The sequence below is a fragment of the Capra hircus genome, chromosome 10 (assembly GCF_001704415.2).
Source record: "Capra hircus breed San Clemente chromosome 10, ASM170441v1, whole genome shotgun sequence".
In the NCBI taxonomy this organism is placed as follows: Eukaryota; Metazoa; Chordata; class Mammalia; order Artiodactyla; family Bovidae; genus Capra; species Capra hircus.
Window position 1 is genome coordinate 85,341,176 of NC_030817.1, and position 23,034 is coordinate 85,364,209.

At 46.4% G+C, this 23,034-nt stretch overlaps 1 pseudogene; it reads left to right on the forward strand.

Moving 5' to 3' along the window:
* LOC102172628 lies at window positions 4,625–5,939 on the forward strand (annotated as a pseudogene).

Genomic DNA, 23,034 nt, shown 5'->3' on the forward strand with positions numbered 1-23,034 from the left:
CTGGCACAAAAACAGACACATATACTAAAAACAGAGCCCAAAATTAACCCCAGCTTACACGCTCAACTAGTATTTGACAAGGGAGCCAAAAGCATCCAATGCGGGTAAGACAGTTTCTCCAATAAATGGTATGGAGAACACCTGGATAAACACATATAGAGCAATGAAACTGGACTACTATCTTACACCACTCACAAAAAGTGAAGTGAAGTCACTCAGTCATGTCCAACTCTTTGCGACCCCATGGACTGCAGCCTACAAGGCTCCTCTGTCCATGTAATTTTCTAGGCAACAGTACTGGAGTAGGTTGCCATTTCCTTCTCCAGGGGATCTTCCCAACCCAGGGATCGAACCCTGGTCTCCTGCATTGCAAGGCAGACGCTTTACCGTCTGAGCCACCAGGGAAGTCCCTCCACTCACAAAAAGCAAACTCAAAATGGGTTAAACACCTAAATGTAAGACACGACACCATAAAACTCTTAGAGAACAACACAGACAGAGCACCCTGACATAAATAGCAGCAACATTTTTACTCTCCTCAGTTCAGCTCACTTCAGTCACTCAGTCGTGTCCGACTATTTGCATCCCCATGAATCGCAGCACGCTAGGCCTCCCTGTCCATCACCATCTCCTGGAGTTCACTCAAACTCATGTGCATCGAGTCGGTGATGCCATCCAGCCATCTCATCCTCTGTCATCCCCTTCTCCTCCTGCCCCCAACCCCTCCCAGCATCAGGGTCTTTTCCAATGAGTCAACTCTTTGCATGAGGTGGCCAAAGTACTGGAGTTTCAGCTTTAGCATCAGTCCTTCCAATGAACACCCAGGACTGATCTCCTTTAGAATGGACTGGTTGGATCTCCTTGTGGTCCAAGGGACTCTACAGAGTCTTCTCCAACACCACAGTTCAAAAGCATCAATTCTTTGGCACTCAGCTTTCTTCACAGTCCAACTCTCACATCCATACATGACCACTGGAAAAACCATAGCCTTGACTAAATGGACCTTTGTTGGCAAAGTAATGTCTCTGCTTTTTAATATGCTATCTAGATTGGTCATAACTTTCCTTCCGAGGAGTAAGCGTCTTTTAATTTCATGGCTGCAGTCACCATCTGCAGTGATTTTGGAGCCCAAAAAGATAAAGTCTGACACTGTTTCCACTGTTTCCCCATCTATTTCCCATGAAGTAATGGGACCAGATGCCATGATCTTCGCTTTCTGAATGTTGAGCTTTAAGCCAACATTTTCACTCTCCTCTTTCACTTCCATCAAGAGGCTTTTTACTCTCCTACAGTAATGGAAATAACAACAAAACAACAATTGGGACCTAATTAAACTGAAAAGCTTTTGCACATCAAAGAAAATCTAGAACAAAACAAAAACACAACCCACAGAATGGGAGATAATATTTGCAAATGATTTGACCAACAAGGAATTAATCTCCAAAAATTACTAACAGCTCATGCAGCTCAATATCAAAAAAACAAACAACCTAATCAAAAATGGGGAGAAGATGTAAAGACATACGTCCAAAGAAATATACAGATGGCCAAGAAGCACGTGAAATGATGCTCAACATCACTAATTATTAGAGAAATGGAAATCAAAGCTACAAAGGGATATCACCTCACACCTGTCAGAAGGGCCATCATCAAATAGTCTACAAACAGTAAATGCTGGCAATGGGGTGGAGAAAAGGGAACCTTCCTACACTGTTGGAGGAATGTAAATTGGTAGAGCCACTGTGGGAAACAGTATGGAGGTTCCTTAATAAACTAAAAGTCGAGCTATCATAGGATGCAAGAATCCCACTCCTGGGCATATATCCAGAGAAAACCACGATTCACAGGATACAGGCACGCCAAAGTTCATTGCAGCACTGTTCACAATATCCAAGACATGGAAACCACCTAAACGTCCATTAACAGATGAATGGATAAGAAGATGTGCTACAATATAAAATAGACTGTTACTCAGCCATTACAAAGATGGGCCTGGAAATTAACCCCACTAAGTGAAGTAAGTTAGACAGAGAAAGACATATATCGTATAATATCACTTATATGGAGAATATGCGGAATCAAAAAATTGAGAGAGTCCATTCTTAGATAGATTGATAAGAAGTCCGGGGTCCCCTAGAAGGAGAAAGAGGTCTGGGGCTTTCAAGGAGGAGATAAGGGTCTGGAGTTTTCAAGGAGGAGAGAAAGGATAAACTTTTTTTTTTTTACATTCCTTAGTCTCAGTCACATAAAACATTTTTCTCTTTAAGTCCAGAGCTGATGTTTACACAACAAAACATCTCAGCTTAAACTCTGTAGTAAGGACTATATCCTGTCACCCTGTTTATTTAATTTAGATGCAGAGTACATCATGAGGAACGCTGGGCTGGAAGAAGCACAAGCTGGAATCAAGATTGCCAGGAGAAATATCAATAACCTCAGATATGCAGATGACACCACCCTTATGGCAGAAAGTGAAGAGGAACTAAAAAGTCTATTGATGAAAGTGAAAGAGGAGAATGAAAAAGTTGGCTTAAAGCTCAACATTCAGAAAACGAAGATCTTACATGCTCAATTAGTATTTGACAAGGGAACCAAAAGCATCCAATGTGGATAAGACAGTTTCTCCAATAAATGGTATTGAGAACACCTGGATAAACACATATAGCGCAACAAAATTGGACTACTATCTTACACCACTGACAAAAAGTGAAGTGAAGTCACTCAGTCATGTCCAACTCTCTGCAACCCCATGGACTGTACATCTGGTCCCATCACTTCATGGGAAATAGATGGGGAAACAGTGGAAACAGTGTCAGACTTTATATTTAGGGGCTCTAAAATCACTGCAGATGGTGACTGCAGCCATGAAATTAAAAGACGCTTACTCCTTGGAAGGAAAGTTATGACCAACCTAGATAGCATTTTGAAAAGCAGAGACACTACTTTGCCGACTAAGGTCCGTCTGGTCAAGGCTATGGTTTTTCCAGTGGTCATGTATGGATGTGAGAGTTGGACTGTGAAGAAAGCTGAGTGCCAAAGAATTGATGCTTTTGAACTGTGATGTTAGTCCAGTCCCTTGGACTGCAAGGAGATCCAACCAGTCCATCCTAAAGGAGATCAGTCCTGGGTGTTCTTTGGAAGGAATGATGCTAAAGATGAAACTCCAGCACTTTGGCCACCTCATGAGAAGAGCTGACTCATTGGAAAAGACTCTGATGCTGGGAGGGATTGGAGGCAGGAGGAGAAGGGGACAACCCAGGATGAGATGGCTGGATGGCATCACCAACTCGATGGACGTGAGTCTGAGTGAATTCCAGGAGATGGTGATGGACAGGGAGGCCTGGCGTGCTGCGATTCATGGGGTCGCAAAGAGTGGGACACGACTGAACAACTTTCGGACACAACTGAGCCACTGAACTGAAACTGAAGGATTATATAAAAACAAGGTATCCTGCTTGAGGACACATTTCTCCTTCGTGAGAAACTTCTCAGTTCGGTTCAGTCACTCAGTTTTCACTGTCTTCTTTCACTTTCATCAAGAGGCTGTTTAGTTCCTCTTCACTTTCTGCCATAAGGGTGGTGTCATCTGCATATCTGAGTTTATTGGTATTTCTCCTGGCAATCTTGATTCTAGCTTGTGATTCTTCCAGCCCAGTGTTTCTCATGATGTACTCTGCATAGAAGTTAAATAAGCAGGGTGACAATATACAGCCTTGACGTACTCCTTTCCCTATTTGGAACCAGTCTGTTGTTCCAAATAGGGTCTGGTAAGATCTTTCTATTGTTGATCCTAATCTTGTTAATTTAAGACGCATATTGTGGGAGTGGGTCTGGTCAAAGTATATGAGGCCTTGCTAACACTAGCGAGGGGTGCACTCTCTGCCCCTTTCCGATGTCTATCAGAAGCATTCTCTGTCCTTTTTCACTGCAATAAAACTTCTGCCATACTGGAGCCCTGAGTGGTCAAGCCTGGTCCCTGATCCTGAAGCTGAATTTTCTTCTTCGGAAATCAGGAATCCGATCCTGTTCACTGTAAGCTATCAAAATCATACAAGTAAACCTAATTCATAAAACAGACTCAGAGACTTAGAAAGCAAACCTATGGTTACCAAGGGTTAACCAAAGGGGAAAGATAAATTGGGAGACCAGGACTGACATACACATACCACAATATTTAAAATAGATAACCAAAACAAACACTAAAACAAAATAGATAACCTCCAAGGACCTACTCTATAGTACAGGGAACTCTGTTCTGTATTCTGTAAAAACCTAAATGGGAAAAGAATTTCAAAAAGAATAGATACATGTGTAAGTATTACTGAATCTCTTTGCATACACCTGAAACTAACATGATATTATTCAGCAACTATACTCTACCCAAGCATCCCTGAAGAAGGAGAGCCCCCCCCCCCAGGCTGATTTAAGGGGATTGATTGAATCAAAGGCAATCACATGATTTAAGGGGTCTTTTTTTTTTTTTTTTAAGGTTGTTCAGGAGACTAAGAACACCCGCCGCTGCAGATTTTGCACAAATTCACAGTTGAGCACTCAACAGTGCAGTGACGAACAGGCCCGCGCCACCCAGCAGACCACAGCCGATTCGGAGCTCGAGACTCTAAAAATGGCAGAGCAACTTTCCCCAGGAAAGAGGACAAACCAGTTGTGAAAAAGATCTTTCTTTTCAAAATGCCTGGGCAAAAAGTGGCTGCAGGCTGCAGGAAGCGCTCCATCTGCAACCAAGAGTCGAGAGAGAACAGTTGCAGTGAGGAAGGGAACACTGTGGTCCGCCCGGAAAAGAAGCAAGCTCCCCACAATCCCATGATAGAGAAGGCCCCTGGCAGTAGCAGACAGAGGTGGCATATGGTGACAAGAGTAGTAAGGAGAAGGAGAGCGAGCCCAAGTGTCTAGGCGTGGTCTATAAGTCCACTCGTTCGGCGAAAACCATAGGGCCAGAGGATATGGGGGCCACTGCTGTGGCACCCCACTCCAGTACTCTTGCCTGGAAAATCCCATGGACGGAAGAGCCTGGTGGGCTTCTGTCTATGGGGTCGCACAGAGTCAGACACGACTGAGTAACTTCCCTTTCACTTTTCACTTTCATGCATTGGAGAAGGAAATGGCAACCCACTCCAGTGTTCTTGCCTGGAGGATCCCAGGGACGGGGGAGCCTGGTGGGCTGCCGTCTATGGGGTCGCACAGAGTCGGACATGACTGAAGCGACTTAGCACCAGCAGCAGCAGCAGCTGTCCACGCTAGACACAGAGAAGGAGCATGACGCACAAACCATCTTTGAGCACAGTCAGAAGATCCAGGAGGAACTGAGGGGCAAGGAAGATGATCTCTTGGGTGGTTTGATCTAATAATCATTAGATCTAATAAGATCTAATAATCAATAATTGTCAGAAACACATGAAGCCCAAGGATACGTCTATGGGCACTGCTTCCTCCAGAATGGTGAGGAAGGACCCCATCTGAGCTACCCAGCATCTCCACGTGCTGGGATTACCAGCTCGCCATTTGTAACGAGTACAAGGAGACTGGTTTTGTGGCTTCGCAGACCGCTGCAAATTCCATGACCGTTCAGATCACAAGCATGGGTGGCCAATCAAACACGAACTTGATGAGCATCCCCGTGGCATCTAAGAGGACGAAAACTACGAAGTGGGAAGCGACCGGAAGGAAATACCATTCAAGTGTTTCCTCTGTCACCAAACCTTCCAAAACCCAGTTATCACCAAGTGCAGGCATTATTTCTGTGAGCTCTGCGCGCTGCAGCTTTTTCACACCACCCTTTGCTGCTATGTCTGTGACCAGCTGACCAATGGCGTCCAGAGAAAGAATTGATTATTAAACTGGAGAAACATTGAGCTGCAGAAGGGGGTGGTGCTTCTGATTTCCCAGAAGACCCCGATGAGAGTCCAATTCCCATTACTTAAAATTTCCCATTAGTCTCAAATCTCAAATGTTTTGTTATTTTGGAAATCTCTTAAAAAAGAAGACCCATTGACTTAATGGGGTACAGGAGAATTAAGAAAGTAGAATGACTTAATGGGTGTCTAGAGAGTTAAGAAGGCAGATGGATTTAATGGAGGTCAGGAAACCTAAGGGGTTTGATTGGTAAAATGGATGCCAGGAGATTTAAGAAGGATGATTGATTTAGTGGGGGTCAGGATATTTAATGGAACTGATTTAATCAATGGGATTTTAGGGGCTGGTTTAATATGTAGATGTCACATGATACCAGCATGTTGATCAAATCAGTGAGGGTTACCTGTTTATGGGGACTGATTTAACAATAGGAGCCGTGCGACCTAGCAGCTGATTGAATCAGCCAAAGGGGACAGCACCTATATAAAAACTGTGTATATGTGTCCACAAAGGCACTTTGTGTATACAATATATATACACAGCTGTGTGTGTACTATGTGTCCAGAAAGGCACTTTGGGTACACAACGCATATACACAACAGTGTACCAGAAGGGGAGCACATGGGGAGCCCAGACCCACCCCCACAGGCGACAGCACCCTCCCTAACCTCTCATCATTATTTCTGGTTTTTGCTACTACAAACAAGGAAGCAATATTATTGCTGCCTAACACATCATCCCCAAATTTTGTGACTTGAAACTATAATAAATATTCAACATGGCTCACAGTTTTTGCTAGACAGGAATTTAGGAGCTGCTTGGCTGGATGGCTTCTGGCTTTGTGGTTTTCATTGGGTTGCAGTCAGAATGTTGGCTGGGGCTACAGTCACTGAGGTTTGACTGTGCTGGAGGGTTGACTCCCTCCAGGGCTGGCAAGTGGGTGATGTCTGATGGTGCCATGCCATGTTAAGGTACTTAGCATGTTGTGTCTGACTCTCTATGACACTATGGACTGTAGCTTGCCAGGCTCCTCTGTCCATGGGATTCTTCAGACGAGAATACTGGAGTGCGCTGCTGGCTGTCTGATGGTGCAGAGCCCTAATTCCTAGCTCCCTAAGTGGCCCTCTCCACGAGGCTGATTGAAGGTCCTCACAGCATGGCAGCAGGTTTCCCCAGAGTGAGTTATTTAAGAGAGAACAGAAGCAGCAATGCATTTTAAGACCTAGCCTCGTAAGTCACACATTGTCATCTCTGCCTCATTCTGTTCATTAGAAGTCAGTCACCGACTCCAGACAGTTTGAAGGGAGGAGTGTCAAAGAGTTCGCAAACTTGTTCGAAAGCCATCAGTACTAGCCTTTTATATAATCTTTATGTGCTTGTGTGAACACATCCTTATAACAGACTTTCTGAACTAGAATTGCTGGATCAAGTGACATGTTCACTTTTAATTCTGATAATTCCTCTATGTGTCTAAAGCTGCCCAGCAAATATTTGCTCTGTTATTCGTTTTAGCAATGAATCTCCCTAGTTTTATCTAGGCAGAGCTTGAGAAGGTGTTTCCCACGTTCCCTTGCTACGGACAAGGGAGACAGGTAACTGACTTCTGGCCAGTGGGACCTATTGTGTGAGATTTCTGAGTCATGCTTTTAAAAGTAGCTGTTGGCCTATTTCCTCTTTCCCTGTTGAGAATGCTTCTTGGAGAGCAGATGTGGTGGTGATGGGAGCCAGCTTCCACCAGGTGATGAAGACAGTACCTTTGGGGATGGTGGAATGATGTATAGAAAGAATCTGGGCCTCTAGATAACTTCAAGGAGCCAAGCTACCCTTCTTCTCAGGACATCCTGCCAGCTTAGATTTTTGTATGAAAGAAACATAAAATTTCTATTTTAAGCCACTGTTGTTTACTGATGATTTGCCTTCAAAAGAGACTTCACCCACAGCATATGCATATCCATTCCCCCATCCTTGCCCACACACAATATTCTCAACCTTTAAAAATTTACCACTCTGATGGACCCCCCTCCCTGCACTTACAACTTCATCATCCCCCTCCTTTGCAGCTGAACCAAATACTAGGAATAAGAGGAGGGATGCTGACCAGAAAGCCTACCACAGTCAGGTTAATAGAAAATACAAAGGTAAAATGTTGCTGTCGAGCAAAGGAAACTATAAGCAAGGTGAGAATACAACCCTCAGAATGGGAGAAAATAATAGCAAATGAAACAACTGACAAAGGATTGATTTCCAAAATATACAAGCAGCTCATACAAGTCGATACCAGAAAAACAAACAACCCAATCAAAAAGTGGGAAAAAGACCTAAACAGAGATGGCTAACAAACACATGAAAAGACGCTCAACGTCGCTCATTATTAGAGAAATGCAAATCAAAATTACAATGAGATATCACCTCACACTGGTCAGAATGGCCATCATCAAAAGGTCTACAAACAATAAATGCTGGAGAGGGTGTGGAGAAAAGGACATGCTCTTGCACTCTCGGTAGGAATGTAAGCTGATACAGCCACTTTGGAAGATGGTATGGAAATTCCTTTAAAAACTAGGAATATAACCACCATACAACCCAGCAATCCCACTCCTAGGCATATATCCTGAGGAAACCAAAATTGAAAAAGACACATGTATCCCATTGTTCATTGCAGCACTATTTACAATAGCTAGAACATGGAAGCCACCTAGATGCCCATCAACAGATGAATAGATAAAGAAGCTGTGGTACATATACACAATGGAGTATTACTCAGCCATAAAAAGGAACACCTTTGAGTCCATTCTAATGAGGTGGATGAACCTAGAAACTATTGTACAGAGTAAAGTAAGTCAGAAAGAGAAAGATAAATATTGTATTATAACGCATATATATGGAACCTATAAAAATGACACTGAAGAATTTATTTTCAGGGCAGCAATGGAGAAACAGACATAGAGAATAGACTTATGGACATGGGGAGAGGGGAAGAGCTGGTGAGATGTATGGAAAGAGTAACATGGAAACTTACATTACTGTATGTAAAATGGATAGCCAACGGGAATTTGCTGTATGGCTCAGGAAACTCGAACAAGGGCTCTGTATCAACCTGGAGGGGTGGGATGGGGAGGGAGATAGGAGGGAGTTTCAAAAGGGAGGGGATATGCTGCGATTCATGGGGTCACAAAGAGTCGGACACGACTGAACTGAACTGAACTGATGGCTGATTCAGGTTGAGGTTTGACAGAAAACAACAAAATTCTGTAAAGCAATTATCCTTCAATTAAAAAAAAAATGTCACTGTCAAGAAAGGTCCTCTTACAACTCTTAAGTACATGTCCATCACGGAAAGAGGCTCTGCAGAGATGCTGTGCCTGCCCTCAAAGGCATGACAGCTGAGCTGGGGACAGCAAATATCTGAAAAGAGACAGCCAGCAGGGCAAAGTGGAAGGGTCTGGCTGTCCAGTTATCGGGGCTGAGCCAGGGCCCTGGAGAAGGGAGCAAAGACGGAGGACACTAGCCTCCCCAAGGCACGGTTCACGAATTTCTCATGCTACTCTGGCCAGAAGAGGGGCGGAGGGAGAGGCCCAGCTGGGAGAAAGCTACAGCAAACGGTGGACGGCACGGGCACTGGTGGTAGCGAGCCCACACCACATTGCATCTCCACCGCGCTTCACGCTGCGGACAGATGATGCACCGAGTGCCTTCTGGAGCCAGATGCTGCGGGCAGTGCTGGGAGTCCCACTGGAAGCTGCAGTGCCCGGAGCTTCCCTTCAGGGCGCTAAGATGGACAAGCCAAGGCTGGGCCACCATGTCCTCACCTGCAGAGAGGGGCATCTGCTGGGAAGACGGAACGGAATAACACGTGTGTGGGATGGTGCCCACGGCCCTAGGTAGCGAAGGCCCAGTACAGGCAGCTGCAATGATTAAGAGAAGCCATGAAATATCATGATACAACCTATATGTGGAATCTAAAAAAAGGATACAAGTGAACTTATTTCTGAACAAAACAGAAATAGATTCACAAACAAAAAACAAACTTATGCTTACCAAAGGGGAAAGCAGGGGCAGGGATAAACTAGGAGTTTGGGATTAGTATATACACACTATTATATATAAAATAGTTAACCAACAAGGACCTATTACATAGCACAGAGAACTATACTCAATGTTTTTAATAACCTATAGGGAAAATAATATGTGTGTGTGTATATGTATCTGAATCACCTTGTGTACACCTGAAGATAACACAACATTGTAAAACAACTAGAACCCCCAAATCTCCTCTCTGCCCTTTTATTCCCTCACTGGTGACTCCTTCAAACATTGGGTTAATGCCCATCCCTGCCTAGGGGAAAAAAAACTACAAAACTCTGCTTTTGTAAAAGAGCATTCTCCTTGAGAAACAGCTGATGTAGTTTTACGCCCTGATTCTGTTTCATTAACGTTTTAGTGGGGGACATACTGTGTTTGATTAAACCAGAGGAATGAAAGTCTAATTGCGAAATTTTAGGCATCAGTCAAGCTAACTGCGGACACCTGGCCCAACTGCAGGTGCTTCACTGATGCTGTTGAAACCATAACTTTTAGGAACTGGCCCAGGCCTCTCCTCCTCTCCTCCCCTCCCCTCCTCTCTGTTCTGTTCTCCTTCTCTCCTCTGTCTCCTGTCTTCTTCTTGCCTAAACAACCATCCAAATCCCTGATGACTCAGTGTGGTCGCGTTTCCACAGGCAGGTGCGCATCTTGTTTAGTCACATTACAAATAAATCACTTGGCCACACATAGTCAATGCACCAATCTGTTACTTTCCTCTGCTCTTCAGGAACAGACTTCTCAAAAAGCACAAGATGGTTGGGTGAAATGCAAGCGAGGAAAAGAGTAAGGCGGAGTGGGCAGAGCCCTTCTGAGCTGGCCATCTAACTTCACGTCTAATCAGAGTGAATCAGTTACGTCTGCAATTATGTCAACAGCTTAGCATCGTGACTGCTGCCTGGAACCCATGATGGTGAGCTGTGGAAGAAATAGGTTTGGAGTGGACGGTGGTGCTTGTGTTTACTGAAAACCCATCATGTGCTAGGTCCTGTGTTTACTGGATACCTACTATGTGCCAGGCCCTATGCTTGCTTTTGCATCTGATCTCTTCCAAGGCAGGGATCAGGATCCTGATTGGGGTACCCTGGTCAGTTTCACCTTTCAGGGTCTTGTTTCTGCAGACTAGAAACATTACACGATTCTCTAGTGATTCTGTCTGGTATGATGGAAGGGTCTTGGGGTTGGAGAGACCTAGTTCCACCACTGTGGGCAGATGACATAACACCTCTGAGTCTCAGTGTCTTCATCTCTAAATGGGTATGAAGATTGGATCAGATGAAATAACACATTTAAGACATCTCATAATAGCAGCTAAATATGATGGTGTTTAATCCCTCCTTCATAACATACAGCTTCACCCTCTTGGAGATTTTTATAATTTTTACAGGTTAGGGTGGCAATGCTCCCAGAGCTCTGTGTGCATACATATGTTTCTTATAGTTGATTTAAAAAAAAGCAGTCTGAAGAGGAGAGAGCTGAGTCTTTTATAGAAATCTTGGTGCTTTAGAAAACCAGACAAACCTCAATGAAATGCCACTGGGCATTCTGTCAGTGAACCAGGCCTCCCCGTGGCCACACCCTGCATGGTGTCCCTCCACATTGGATCTGGGCTGGTCTGTGATTTGTTTTGAATAAGGTGGAAGTGACCCTGGGCCTAAGCCTCAAGAATTTCTGGAAGTGTCTGCCTTTGTGTTTCGGGGAGGCCATGAGCCAGTATCTAATAAATCTAGTCTCTGTGATGTAGAGATGTTAGCACAGGTTCACATGCTCCATGGCCAAACAAATGGAAACGTTGGAGTTTGGAGCAGACAAATGTTTGTTTCAGGGCCATGCTACGAAATGGGTGGTTCGTGCTGTGGCTGGCTCACACCCAAAAAACCCCAAGTCCCCTGAAAGGGCTCCTTGAGGGGTTCCAGCAAAGTATTTTTAAAGGGCAAGGTGAGGGAGGGGATCACAAGGTGTGTGATCAGTTCACTCACATTTCTCTGACTGGCTGATGGTGCGGTAACAGGGCTGTGTCTCAGGGGTTAGCATTATCAGGCCTTAGGTTCCAGGAGGCCTGGGGCCACGTGCTCATGATCAATTAGTTAACGTCTTCCATTTGCGGGGCAGGTTCACACCTGTAAAACAACTCCGGAAATGCATATCAAATACTGATATCTAAGTATTTCAGAGAGGCGCCAGAGCAGAGGATATGGAGAAAGGCCTGTCTGCTTGCTTACAGAGACAGTATAGGGAGAGTGCATGGAAAAAGAGAGGCCCTGAGAATCTATGGGAGGAGAGAGAGTCTCAACTCAGGCCAGCCCTCCAGCCACCCCTCCAGCCACCCCTCTGTCAACTTAAAAAATGTGCGCAGCCTAAAAGCTGAGAGTTATGTTTTACTGGAGGAAGTTTTAGGATGTCAAGCAGCGAGGCAGCATCTCAGTTAATCCTGAGAGAACTTCTCCGAGGAGGTGAGGGGGGAGCCAGGATACATAGGAGTTTGGCAACAAAGAGCAGGTAGTCAGACCATCAAAAGATTATCATTAATTAAAGAAAGCCAGATTATCTCAAGGAATTTAATGCTTTTCTACGTATGGGAAGATGCTAGAGTCTGGGCTCACTGAAAGCATTCCTTTGATGCACACCTCAGCTATCTGGGCCAGTATCCTGTGTTTTCATGGGGCTTCCGAGGTGGCGCTAGTGGTAAAGAACCTGCCGGCCAATACAGGAGATGTGAGACACATGGGTGTGACCCCTGGGTCGGAAAGATCCCCTGGAGAAGGGCGTGGCAACCCACTCCAGTGTTCTTGCCTGGAGAAGTCCATGGACAGAGGAATCTGGCGGGCTAGAGTCCAAAGATGGAGAAGCTCTATACAGTCAACAAAAACAGGCCGGGAGCTGACTGTGGCTCAGATCATGAACTTATTGCCAAATTCAGACTTAAATTGAAGAAAGTAGGGGAAACCGCTAGACCATTCAGGTATGACCTAAATCAAATCCCTTATGATTATACAGTGGAAGTGAGAAATAGATTTAAGGGTCAAGATCTGATAGATAGAGTGCCTGATGAACTATGGAATGAGGTTCGTGACATTGTACAGGAGACAGAGATCAAGACCATCCCCATGGAAAAGAAATGCAAAAAAGCAAAATGGCTGTCTGGGGAGGCCTTCCAAATAGCTGTGAAAAGAAGAGAGGCAAAAAGCAAAGGAGAAAAGGAAAGATATAAGCATCTGAATGCAGAGTTCCAAAGAATAGCAAGAAGAGATAAGAACGCCTTCCTCAGCGATCAATGCAAAGAAATAGAGGAAAAGAACAGAATGGGAAAGACTAGAGATCTCTTCAAGAAAATTAGAGATACCAAGGGAACATTTCATGCAAAGATGGGCTCAATAAAGGACAGAAATGGTATGCACCTAACAGAAGCAGAAGATATTAAGAAGAGGTGGCAAGAATACATGGAAGAACTGTACAAAAAAGATCTTCACAACCAAGATAATCACGATGGTGTAATCACTAATCTAGAGCCAGACATCTTGGAATGTGAAGTCAAGTGGGCCTTAGAAAGTATCACTATGAACAAAGTTAGTGGAGGTGATGGAATTCCAGTTGAGCTGTTTCAAATCCTGAAAGATGATGCTGTGAAAGTGTTGCACTCAATATGCCAGCAAATTTGGAAAACTCAGCAGTGGCCACAGGACTGGAAAAGGTCAGTTTTCATTCCAATCCCAAAGAAAGGCAATGCCAAAGAATGCTCAAACTACTGCACAATTGCACTCATCTCACACGCTAGTAAAGTAATGCTCAAAATTCTCCAAGCCAGGCTTCAGAAATACGTGAACCGTGAACTCCCTGATGTTCAAGCTGGCTTTAGAAAAGGCAGAGGAACCAGAGATCAAACTGCCAACATCCACTAGATCATGGAAAAAGCAAGACAGTTTCAGAAAAACATCTCTTTCTGCTTTATTGACTATGCTAAAGCCTTTGACTGTGTGCATCACAATAAACTGTGGAAAATTCTGAAAGAGATGGGAATACCAGACCACCTAACCTGCCTCTTGAGAAATCTGTATGCAGGTCAGGAAGCAACAGTTAGAACTGGACATGGAACACCAGACTGGTTCCAAATAGGAAAAGGAGTACGTCAAGGCTGTATATTGTCACCCTGCTTATTTAACTTAGATGCAGAGTACATCATGAGAAACGCTGGACTGGAAGAAGCACAAGCTGGAATCAAGATTGCCGGGAGAAATATCAATCACCTCAGATATGCAGATGACACCACCCTTATGGCAGAAAGTGAAGAGGAGCTAAAAAGCCTCTTGATGAAAGTGAAAGAGGAGAATGAAAAAGTTGGCTTAAAGCTCAACATTCAGAAAACGAAGATCATGGCATCTGGTCCCATCACTTGATGGGAAATAGATGGGGAAACAGTAGAAACAGTGTGAGACTTTATTTTTGGGGGCTCCAAAATCACTGCAGATGGTGACTGCAGCCATGAAATTAAAAGACGCTTACTCCTTGGAAGAAAAGTTATGACCAACCTAGATAGCATTTTGAAAAGCAGAGACATTACTTTGCCAACTAAGGTCCATCTAGTCAAGGCTATGGTTTTTCCTGTGGTCATGTATGGATGTGAGAGTTGGACTGTGAAGAAGGCTGAGCGTCGAAGAATTGATATGTTTGAACTGTGGTGTTGGAGAAGACTCTTGAGGGTCCCTTGGACTGCAAGGAGATCAACCCTGGGATTTCTTTGGAAGGAATGGTGCTAAAGCTGAAGTTCCAGTACTTTGGACACCTCACGCGAAGAGTTGACTCATTGGAAAAGACTCTGATGCTGGGAGGGATTGCGGGCAGGAGAAGAACGGTTCGACCCAGGATGAGATGGCTGGATGGCATCACTGACTCGATGGACGTGAGTCTGAGTGAACTCCGGGGGATGGTGATGGACAGGAAGGCCTGGCATGCTGCGATTCATGGAGTCGCAAAGAGTCGGACACGACTGAGCGACTGAACTGAACTGAACTGAGAGTAATGGGGTCACAAAGAGCTGGGAACAAGCTGAGTGACTAGCATACACATACTCCATAGACTGTGGGCCATCTCAGAAGTCAAGAGGCCCTGAAATATGGGGTTGTTAGTTTTTATGGTCTGAGTAATTCCTTAGGCTAATGACTGAGAGGATTATTCCAACTATTTCAGGGAAGAAGCAGGATTTCTAGGAACTGGACCACTGCCCACTTTCTGACCTCTTATGGTCAATGTCAGAACTGTCACAGCACTGGAGGTTGGTCACTTAGATGCTAATGTATTACAATGAGTGTATAATGAGGTTTAAGGTCTCCTGAAAGCCATATTCCGCCATCTTGAACCTAGCTAGTCCTAACCAGTTTTGGGCATGTCCTATGGCTATGCCATTCTTTTAAAGGTTGTGCCCTGCCCGCTTCCCTCCTGTTTCAGCTGGATGTAAAAATAATGGGGCTATTACAAAGTCAGGTTTCAGGTCTGCAGGGGGGACCTCAGAAAAGCTGGTCATTTCATGATCTTTACTTTCTCCATCCCATTTGGTAGAAATAATACAACTCACTTCCCTGCTGACTTACAAGCGCTCATGACTGTGGAGCCTCCTGGGGCAGGTTCCCTTCAGCACCCATTGGAGGGGGTGCCAGAGTATGTGTAGGACCTGTGTGCAGAGAGACTTTTTAGGTCCCCATCAAAGATAGCTTGGGGGGTCGGGGTGGGGAATTGAGGTTGTCAGGCCCTTTGTGTACTGAGGAGAAAGGTTTAAAAGACTAGAAGTGTAGCTTCAGCAGAGGTAACTGGCTAGTAATTAGCAGGTTAATGACTCACGGCAGGGATAATGCAAGGCTGGAGCCAGGGGGCAGAAAATGACTTGGAAGTCTCCCTCTCTCTGCTCCCCACCCCCTAGTGTTTGGTGGGGCTTTGCAGTCTCCTACCTAGGAAGGGCTGAATCCTATTTGTCTCCTTAGTTCTGGGAGTCAGGGCCAGGCCAGAAGCTGATGGGTGGTGCCAAAAAAATACTGACTTGTAAAAAATAATGAGCCAAAAAAAAAATAATAATAATAATGAGCAACTTTGCCCTTCCCTTGAGGAACAAGAAGGGGTATAAGTGCAAATTGAAGGGGATAGAAGGGCAAGTGATCCCCACTCTATGCAGAGGAAGGCTGAGGGCCAGGGGCATCTTTTTTCAAACTTTTAGGATGCCACCTGAGCATGTGGGTCCACCCAGCCTACTACACTTAGAATCTTAGCATACACAGATTTTTATAGATACTGAATCAGTTAGGAATATGTTTAGTTGTAAGTAACACAACTCCCCTGATAGCTCAGTTGGTAAAGAATCTGCCTTAATGCAGGAGACCCTGGTTTGATTTCTGGGTCAGGAAGATCTGCTGGAGAAGGGATAGGCTATCCACTCCAGTATTCTTGGGCTTCCATTGTGGCTCAGCTGCTAAAGAATCCACCTGCAATACGGGAGACCTGGGTTCCATTTCTGGGTTGGGAAGATCCCCTGGAGAAGGAAACAGCTACCCACTCCAGTATTCTGGCTTGGAGAATTCCATGGACTGTATAGTCTATGGGGTCTCAAAGAGTTGGACACGACTGAGCGACTTTCACTTTCAACACAGCTCCTAATGGTGGTCTAAACAATAAAGACATTCCCTCAATCCACAGAGAACTGAGAGGTGACTTCGTGCCTGGCACTGTTCTGAGAGCTGGGGACAGAGCAGAGAAAAGAAACTTCCTGTCCTAGAATAAGAAGGCAAGCCCTGGTGCAGGCAGAGGATCCACACAGCCTGGAGTGCCTGGGCCTTTCTACCTTTGTCCTCCACTCACCCTGTGTACTGGCTTCTGCCTCCTGGTCCTAGGATCACTTGGGATGGCCGGAAATCTCAACCAAGACAGGAAGCACGAGAGAGATGGCACCAGCCTCTCCTGCTCCTTTTATCAGGAAAAGGAAACTTTCCCAGAATCCCCAGCGGATTCTCACCATCACCTGAGAGAAGAGGCACGTGGCTGCATCAGCGTCCTCAGGACTAATTAAGCTGGTCATATCACCTGGGGTTGTCCAGCACAAAGTCAGGGGTCAGCTTGCAGAGGAGAAGAGGGAAGGATTTTGGGGTCAGGTTATCTTGCTCCTTACTGTTCACAGGGTGAGGCCCTGACAAAGAGACAACTATCCTATTGCAAATCTTAAGTAAATAGTAAAGCAATTAAAAATAATACTGGAGGGACTTCCCTGGTGGTCCAGTGGTTAAGAGGGCCTTCCAGTGCAAGGGGGTGCGGGTTCCATCCCTAGTCAGAGAACTAAGGTCCCACATGCTGTGGAGTGCAGCCAAAGAAATTTTTTTCATGTTAAAAAAAAAATGACATTTCTTTCTTTAATACAACCCAAGATAGGGCAAAAAGTCTTTATGTATGGCTGCTTACTAAGCTCTTTTCCAAGGGCTCTGTAGGAAATGTCAGGGTGGTGGAGGAAGGATCCAGTCTCGGGAAGCTCTCAGGCTAGCTGGAAATGACGCACACACAGCTGAACCACCTGGAACCACGAGAGAGTGAAAAGGCTTTGGCAGGATCTGAACACACGGTATCAAATGGAGGCACAGGTAAAGGCCGTCATGGCCCAAGGCTCGCTCACTGCCTGCCCTGCCTGCACCCCTCTGGGGAGCATGTCACAGCTCCTAACCCTGTGATCCTACAAGCACCAGGGCTCTCCCCAACCCCAGCCACGGCTGATGGGATCAGACGTGGATCCTGAGCCCAAGGCAGCCAATCCATACCTGGCAGGAAGGACGTGAGCTGGGCCACTCAAGTGCTCTGTCTTGAGAATCTGAAGAGACACAGAGACTACTGCTCAGGGTGAGAGGTCCTGATACCACGTGGTAAGAGAGATGTGTCAAGAGACCACACAGATCCTCAAGAAGGAACGGACAAGGATTTCCCTGGTAGTCCGGTGGTTAGGACTCTCTGCGTCCACTACAGGTTTGATCCCTGGTCGGGGAACTAAGATCTTGCATGCCTTGCTTCACAACCAAAAAAAAAAAAAAAACCACCTTTTTTAAAAAAGAAGGAAAGGGCAGCCTCACTCCTAACTTGACCCATCCTGAACTGGGGTTGGTGTTGCCATTCCATCCTGACCACCAATGTTCCTTTTATGAGGGCTGGTTTGAACAGGTTTTGTGCCTCAGCTTGAGTGGTATCGCGGGGGAAGACTTCGAGCTCACCCCTCAGCCCTGTATCCACCGCTCTCCCGCTCCCCAGTCCATCCCCGCCTCTGCCTTAGGCCAAGTCCTCTTCCACCAGCTGCTCGGCCTGCATGTGCTCTCCCCTTCATTTCGTTCACTGCAGACACGGGTCTTTCTAACATGACCCTGCCAGGCCCTTGCTGTACATCTTTGAGTAGCTCCTCATAGCCCAGCCTCCAGTGATATCTGACTCCCTCCCTACCTATGCTCCTGACCTGCCATCCAGTCACCCTAAGATTAAACAGTCACACCTTTATGCCTTTGAACATGCCTGGACTTTTGTGTACAAATACACCCTCCACCCATTTCCCATGCCTCCTCCAAGATCAAGGTCAGGGGACATCTCTCTCCAACCCTAACTTTGATTCCGCTCTGCTTTGGCCACCGCAGCAGCTCATGAGGCCCTGTGCTGGCGTTTACTCCCTTGCATTGGCACCATACTTGTTTGTTACCTGGCGCTATACCTGTGGAGTGAATGAATGAATGCGCCTCAGCTCACTTGACCGGGTTCTGTTGGGAGAGTGGAGTGTGAGGAGGGGACTTTCCTTCCTGGGAGATTAGCCTCAGTCCAGCCTAGACAGGGGTGTCAGGTACTTTCTGAGGCCCTCCTGCCTCATGTCCCAAAAGCCCACCCATCTGCTTGCTCCCCTGGTGACACGGGGACAGCCTCATTGAAACTGGCCTTCTTGTCCTCAGCACTGGATGGAAATCCCCCAAGAGCACGCCTGTTTCCCTCTTCTAGAGAAGAGGCGCACAGACAGAGCTAAAGAGCCAAGTGCAGTGAAGCACTCAGATTTGATAAACAGGCAGGAGATTTCAGGAGCAATCAGGGGAGAAAAGAAGATACATTATCCCTGGAATTCACAATGCAGAGCTGAAGAGCTGGAGGGGCTGTGATTCCATCTTCCCGTCTTCCCGGGCCTCCTGCAGCCTGGGGAGATTTGCTGCTTTGGGAAACGATGCACTGATGTCCACGTAGCTGGTCAAGGCTTCCCCGGGGACATGGTGGGTGGCAGGCAGTGTTTACGGACTCCTGGGAGCCTGCTAGTCCTCCCCGGGAAGGAAGGTTGTTTATCAGGCTCACAAATGTGTTTAGTGATAATGAACCTGGAGACAGAGGGCTGCAGACCCCTCCTGATGGCAGAGGGGCAACTTGGAAGAGGGTCCTCACCAGAACCGGACCATGCTGGGACCCTGATCTCCGACTCCAGCCTCCTGAACTGTGAGAAATAAATTCTGTAGTTTATAAGACCTCCAGGTTATGGTATTGTGCTATAGCAGTCCAAACAGACTAAGACAGAAATAACCAGCACTTGTTAAAACTTACTACCTGCCAAGCACCTTAAACACATTAATTTATTTAATCATTTTACCATTTCCCTATCTGACAGGTACCATTATTATTGTTGTCTCCATTTTACAGATGAGGAAACTGAGAGCAGACCTTGAAATCTTTTGTCTACTTTGTTCAACTCCAGCACCTAGAACCTAGGAATGCGACAAACTCATCCAGTAAGCAGCACCAAAATGTCCTCTAACGCAGAGCCTGGGGCCAACAACGGCCCAGATGATGGCACAGTGGGGCCATGGGGATGCGTGGAGGCTTAGATGCCATCGAGAAGTTCTGCCTCTCCCTCCTGTCCTTTTTCCTTCCCTACATATTTTCCAGGGGCTTCCTATTTGTGGAACGTGTGCACAGAGAGGAATCAGATTTCCCTTCTGGCCCAAGTGGGTTATAATTACAATGTAATAAGCAGTGATAACCTATGCAGAAAAATTACAGTAAAGTAATTTTTAAAAAACCCAAACAGGAGCAAACAGTGTGCTGGAACAAGTTTGCCATCCTCAAATCGGCTCACTCATCCAAGGAGCCTGCATCAGGCTAAGCCCTGGGATGCAGGGATGAGTGTGAACTAGGCCCCCTTCTGGTGGGACAAGGCTGCCTCCCTCAGGGTAGCAAAGGCTTGGGGAGAGCAGCTGAGCGGAAGAGGCTCTAAACTTGAGGCCTGCAGCCCGCATCCCTCTTCCCTCTGCTCCAAAGGGTGCTTTCCCCAGAGCTGGCCCAGTCCAGTCCAGAGGGCAGTCTCCAGGGCTTCGGCCTGTTGAGGAAAGCAGGTCAGTAAGCCTTGCCCCAGGCCTTGGGGCTGCCGGCCCCCTTTCAGTGCCCCTCTGGCCTCCCTCCCGCCCTCTGCGGTGCCTGGCAGCGGGCCCCAGCTTCCCCAGGCTGGCTGCTCACTCACGCACGGGGCCCAGAGCTGTCCACACACAGCGCGGCCACCTCCCCCCACCCCAGCCCCAGAGCTCTGCGCCGTGATGGATGGCGCTGCTCTGCTCCTGGTCCCAGAGAGCTCCTTTGAATAATAACTTGGCAAAATTACTCTTTTTTTTTTTTTTTTTTGCTTTCCCTATTTCTGATTCATTGGCTCTTTCTAAGTCATTCATCTCTTTTGAGTTAGAGGAAGAAAGAAGAAGAATGAGGAAGAGGAAGAGGAAGTATCGCAGGGTTACAAGGGACCCTGAGTCCCACCTCCTTATTCTACAGGGGGAGCCGGAGGCGGAGCGTGGATTCCTATAGGAATCCTGACCTCCACTCATAGAAGAGAAGCAACTGTGGGAGGGATGGGAGACCGGGAGGCAGGGAGGCAGGGATCTTTCTAGGGACCCTTCAGTTGCACCTTGAAGGCAGCTGCCTACTGTATCCACGTGCAAGGCTGGTCCAGTCTGCCAGCAGAGATGTTGGAGTTTCTTTATCCTTGAAGGGGCAGAGCAGAGCAGGGAAAGGGAGTAGAGACAGACGGGGCTTCCAGTGAGTTGTGGCAGCTCACCAACACCAACACATGATCACCTACTATGTGCCAGGCATGGAGGAGGCAAAGCTGCATACATATGTTCCTACCCTCAAGGGGTTCACAGACAGGTACAGGTAAAGCTGATGCCTGCGGCAGGCGCTGTAGGGGAAGTAGTCCCGATGCGATCACACAGAGGAGGTTGTTCTACGCCGGGAGGGAGCAGCAACCAGGTCTTCACAGATGAGCTGATAAAATGTTCTGAGATCTCAATCTGAAGGTGGGGAAGCACGCTCCAAATGTCAGGCACTGCAGAAGCAAAGGCGTGAAGGTGTGAAATGGCGTAGTGTTCCGGGCAACGCTGAGTTCTACCGCATTTTTAGAATATGAAGGTGAAATGGATGTTGGCCAGACAGAGGAAGAAGGGCCGGTAATGGTACTGTCTGCAGAACTGAATCAAGTGCTCGTGCAGGAAGGCCTGTGTGCCAGTCTTGGCAGTCTGATGACTGTGACAGGACAATTATCCAACCAGAAGGGGTCTAATCAGATCTGCAACAGTGTGGAGGATGGATCAGACCCGGAGAGGCTGGAGAAAGGAAGACCAACCAGGAGATCATGTAATACTCCAGGCAACAGTCTATGGAAGCACTGAACCGAGGCAGGACCCACACAGGAGGGAATGGATGTGAGAAACACGTTGGCAGCGCCTGGTGGCTGGCTGAGGGATGAAGATGGGGAGACAGAGGAGTCAAGGGTACCTGGCTGATGCCACCAGCTGAAACAGGGATCACAGTGCAGAAGCTTTCACGAACCACTGCCAAGCACCTGGTAGATGGTAGTGCTATTCCAGACATAGAGACAGAGACGAATAATTCATTTCCCTTGGATGTACTTCTCTATTCTTTAAAGACAAGCTTTATCTGTATACAGATATGTCCAAACAAGTTTGGGAGAATCTCAGAACTTTGTTCTTTTACCAAAATATATATATATATATATATATATATATATATATATATATATATATATATATATGTATATATGCCCATTCCCTCCCTCACTTCCTCCTGCCCACCCCCACCCCCCCCACTGAAACCCACTCCCTGATTTACTTTGTTTTCTCCAGGAGGCAACACTCATGCAACTGGGGTGATTCCAGGTGGTGTAGGATTAGGGCAGCTAATTTGGGGCCACTATCACAGAGCTAATGTTGGGAGGCAGGAAGCTTCCTTGAGAGTGGTCTTTCTCCAGCCATCTCTGCCTTTCTGCTGGAGTCTTCTTCCCCCCTGGGATGGATTTCCCTGTAAAATAAATGTCTTGTCTGAATTAATCTTATTTTTAAAAGGAGAGAGTCATCATGTTGTAAAGACAGATCATAAAAAGATGCATCAATCTGTCAGGAAGGCTGGTTAATGCGAGTATTTGTTTAGCAGAGTCAGTGCCCCCGAAGCAGTCTTTCTGGACCAGCCCTGGGCCTGGAAGGGCCTTTAATTTGAATACTTAGAGCACATTTGGCCGGCAGCTTTGCATTCTGAGTCTGGGCACTGGCGCAGCCTTGCTCTGTAGAAGAGGTGAGAGCGCCCCCAGTGTAAGGGGCCCATTCCCAGGGCCAGCAGTGCCCCAGACACTCCCATTGGAGAACTAATCAATATGAGGGGTCTTTAGAAGACACTTCAGATGCTGTCTCCATTCTGCATTATTCTTTTTGGGCTTCTTTTATTCCTCTCAGGCTTCCCTGGTGGCTCAGCTGGTAAAGAATCCACCTGCAATGCAGCAGACCTGGGTTTGATCCCTGGGTTGGGAAGATCCCCCGGAGAAGGGAAAGGCTACCCACTCCAGTATTCTGGCCTGGAGAATGCCACGGATTATATAGTCCATGGGGTTGCAAAGAGTCAGACACAATTAAGTGACTTTCACTTCAGACGCTCTCTCCATTCTGCTTTATTCTTTTAAAAAGGACGCAGATAAAAACTGAGTAATATATGAAGTGCCTGGTATAAAAATTCTATGCTGTGAAGCATTCCATGGGTAATACAGAAATACATGAA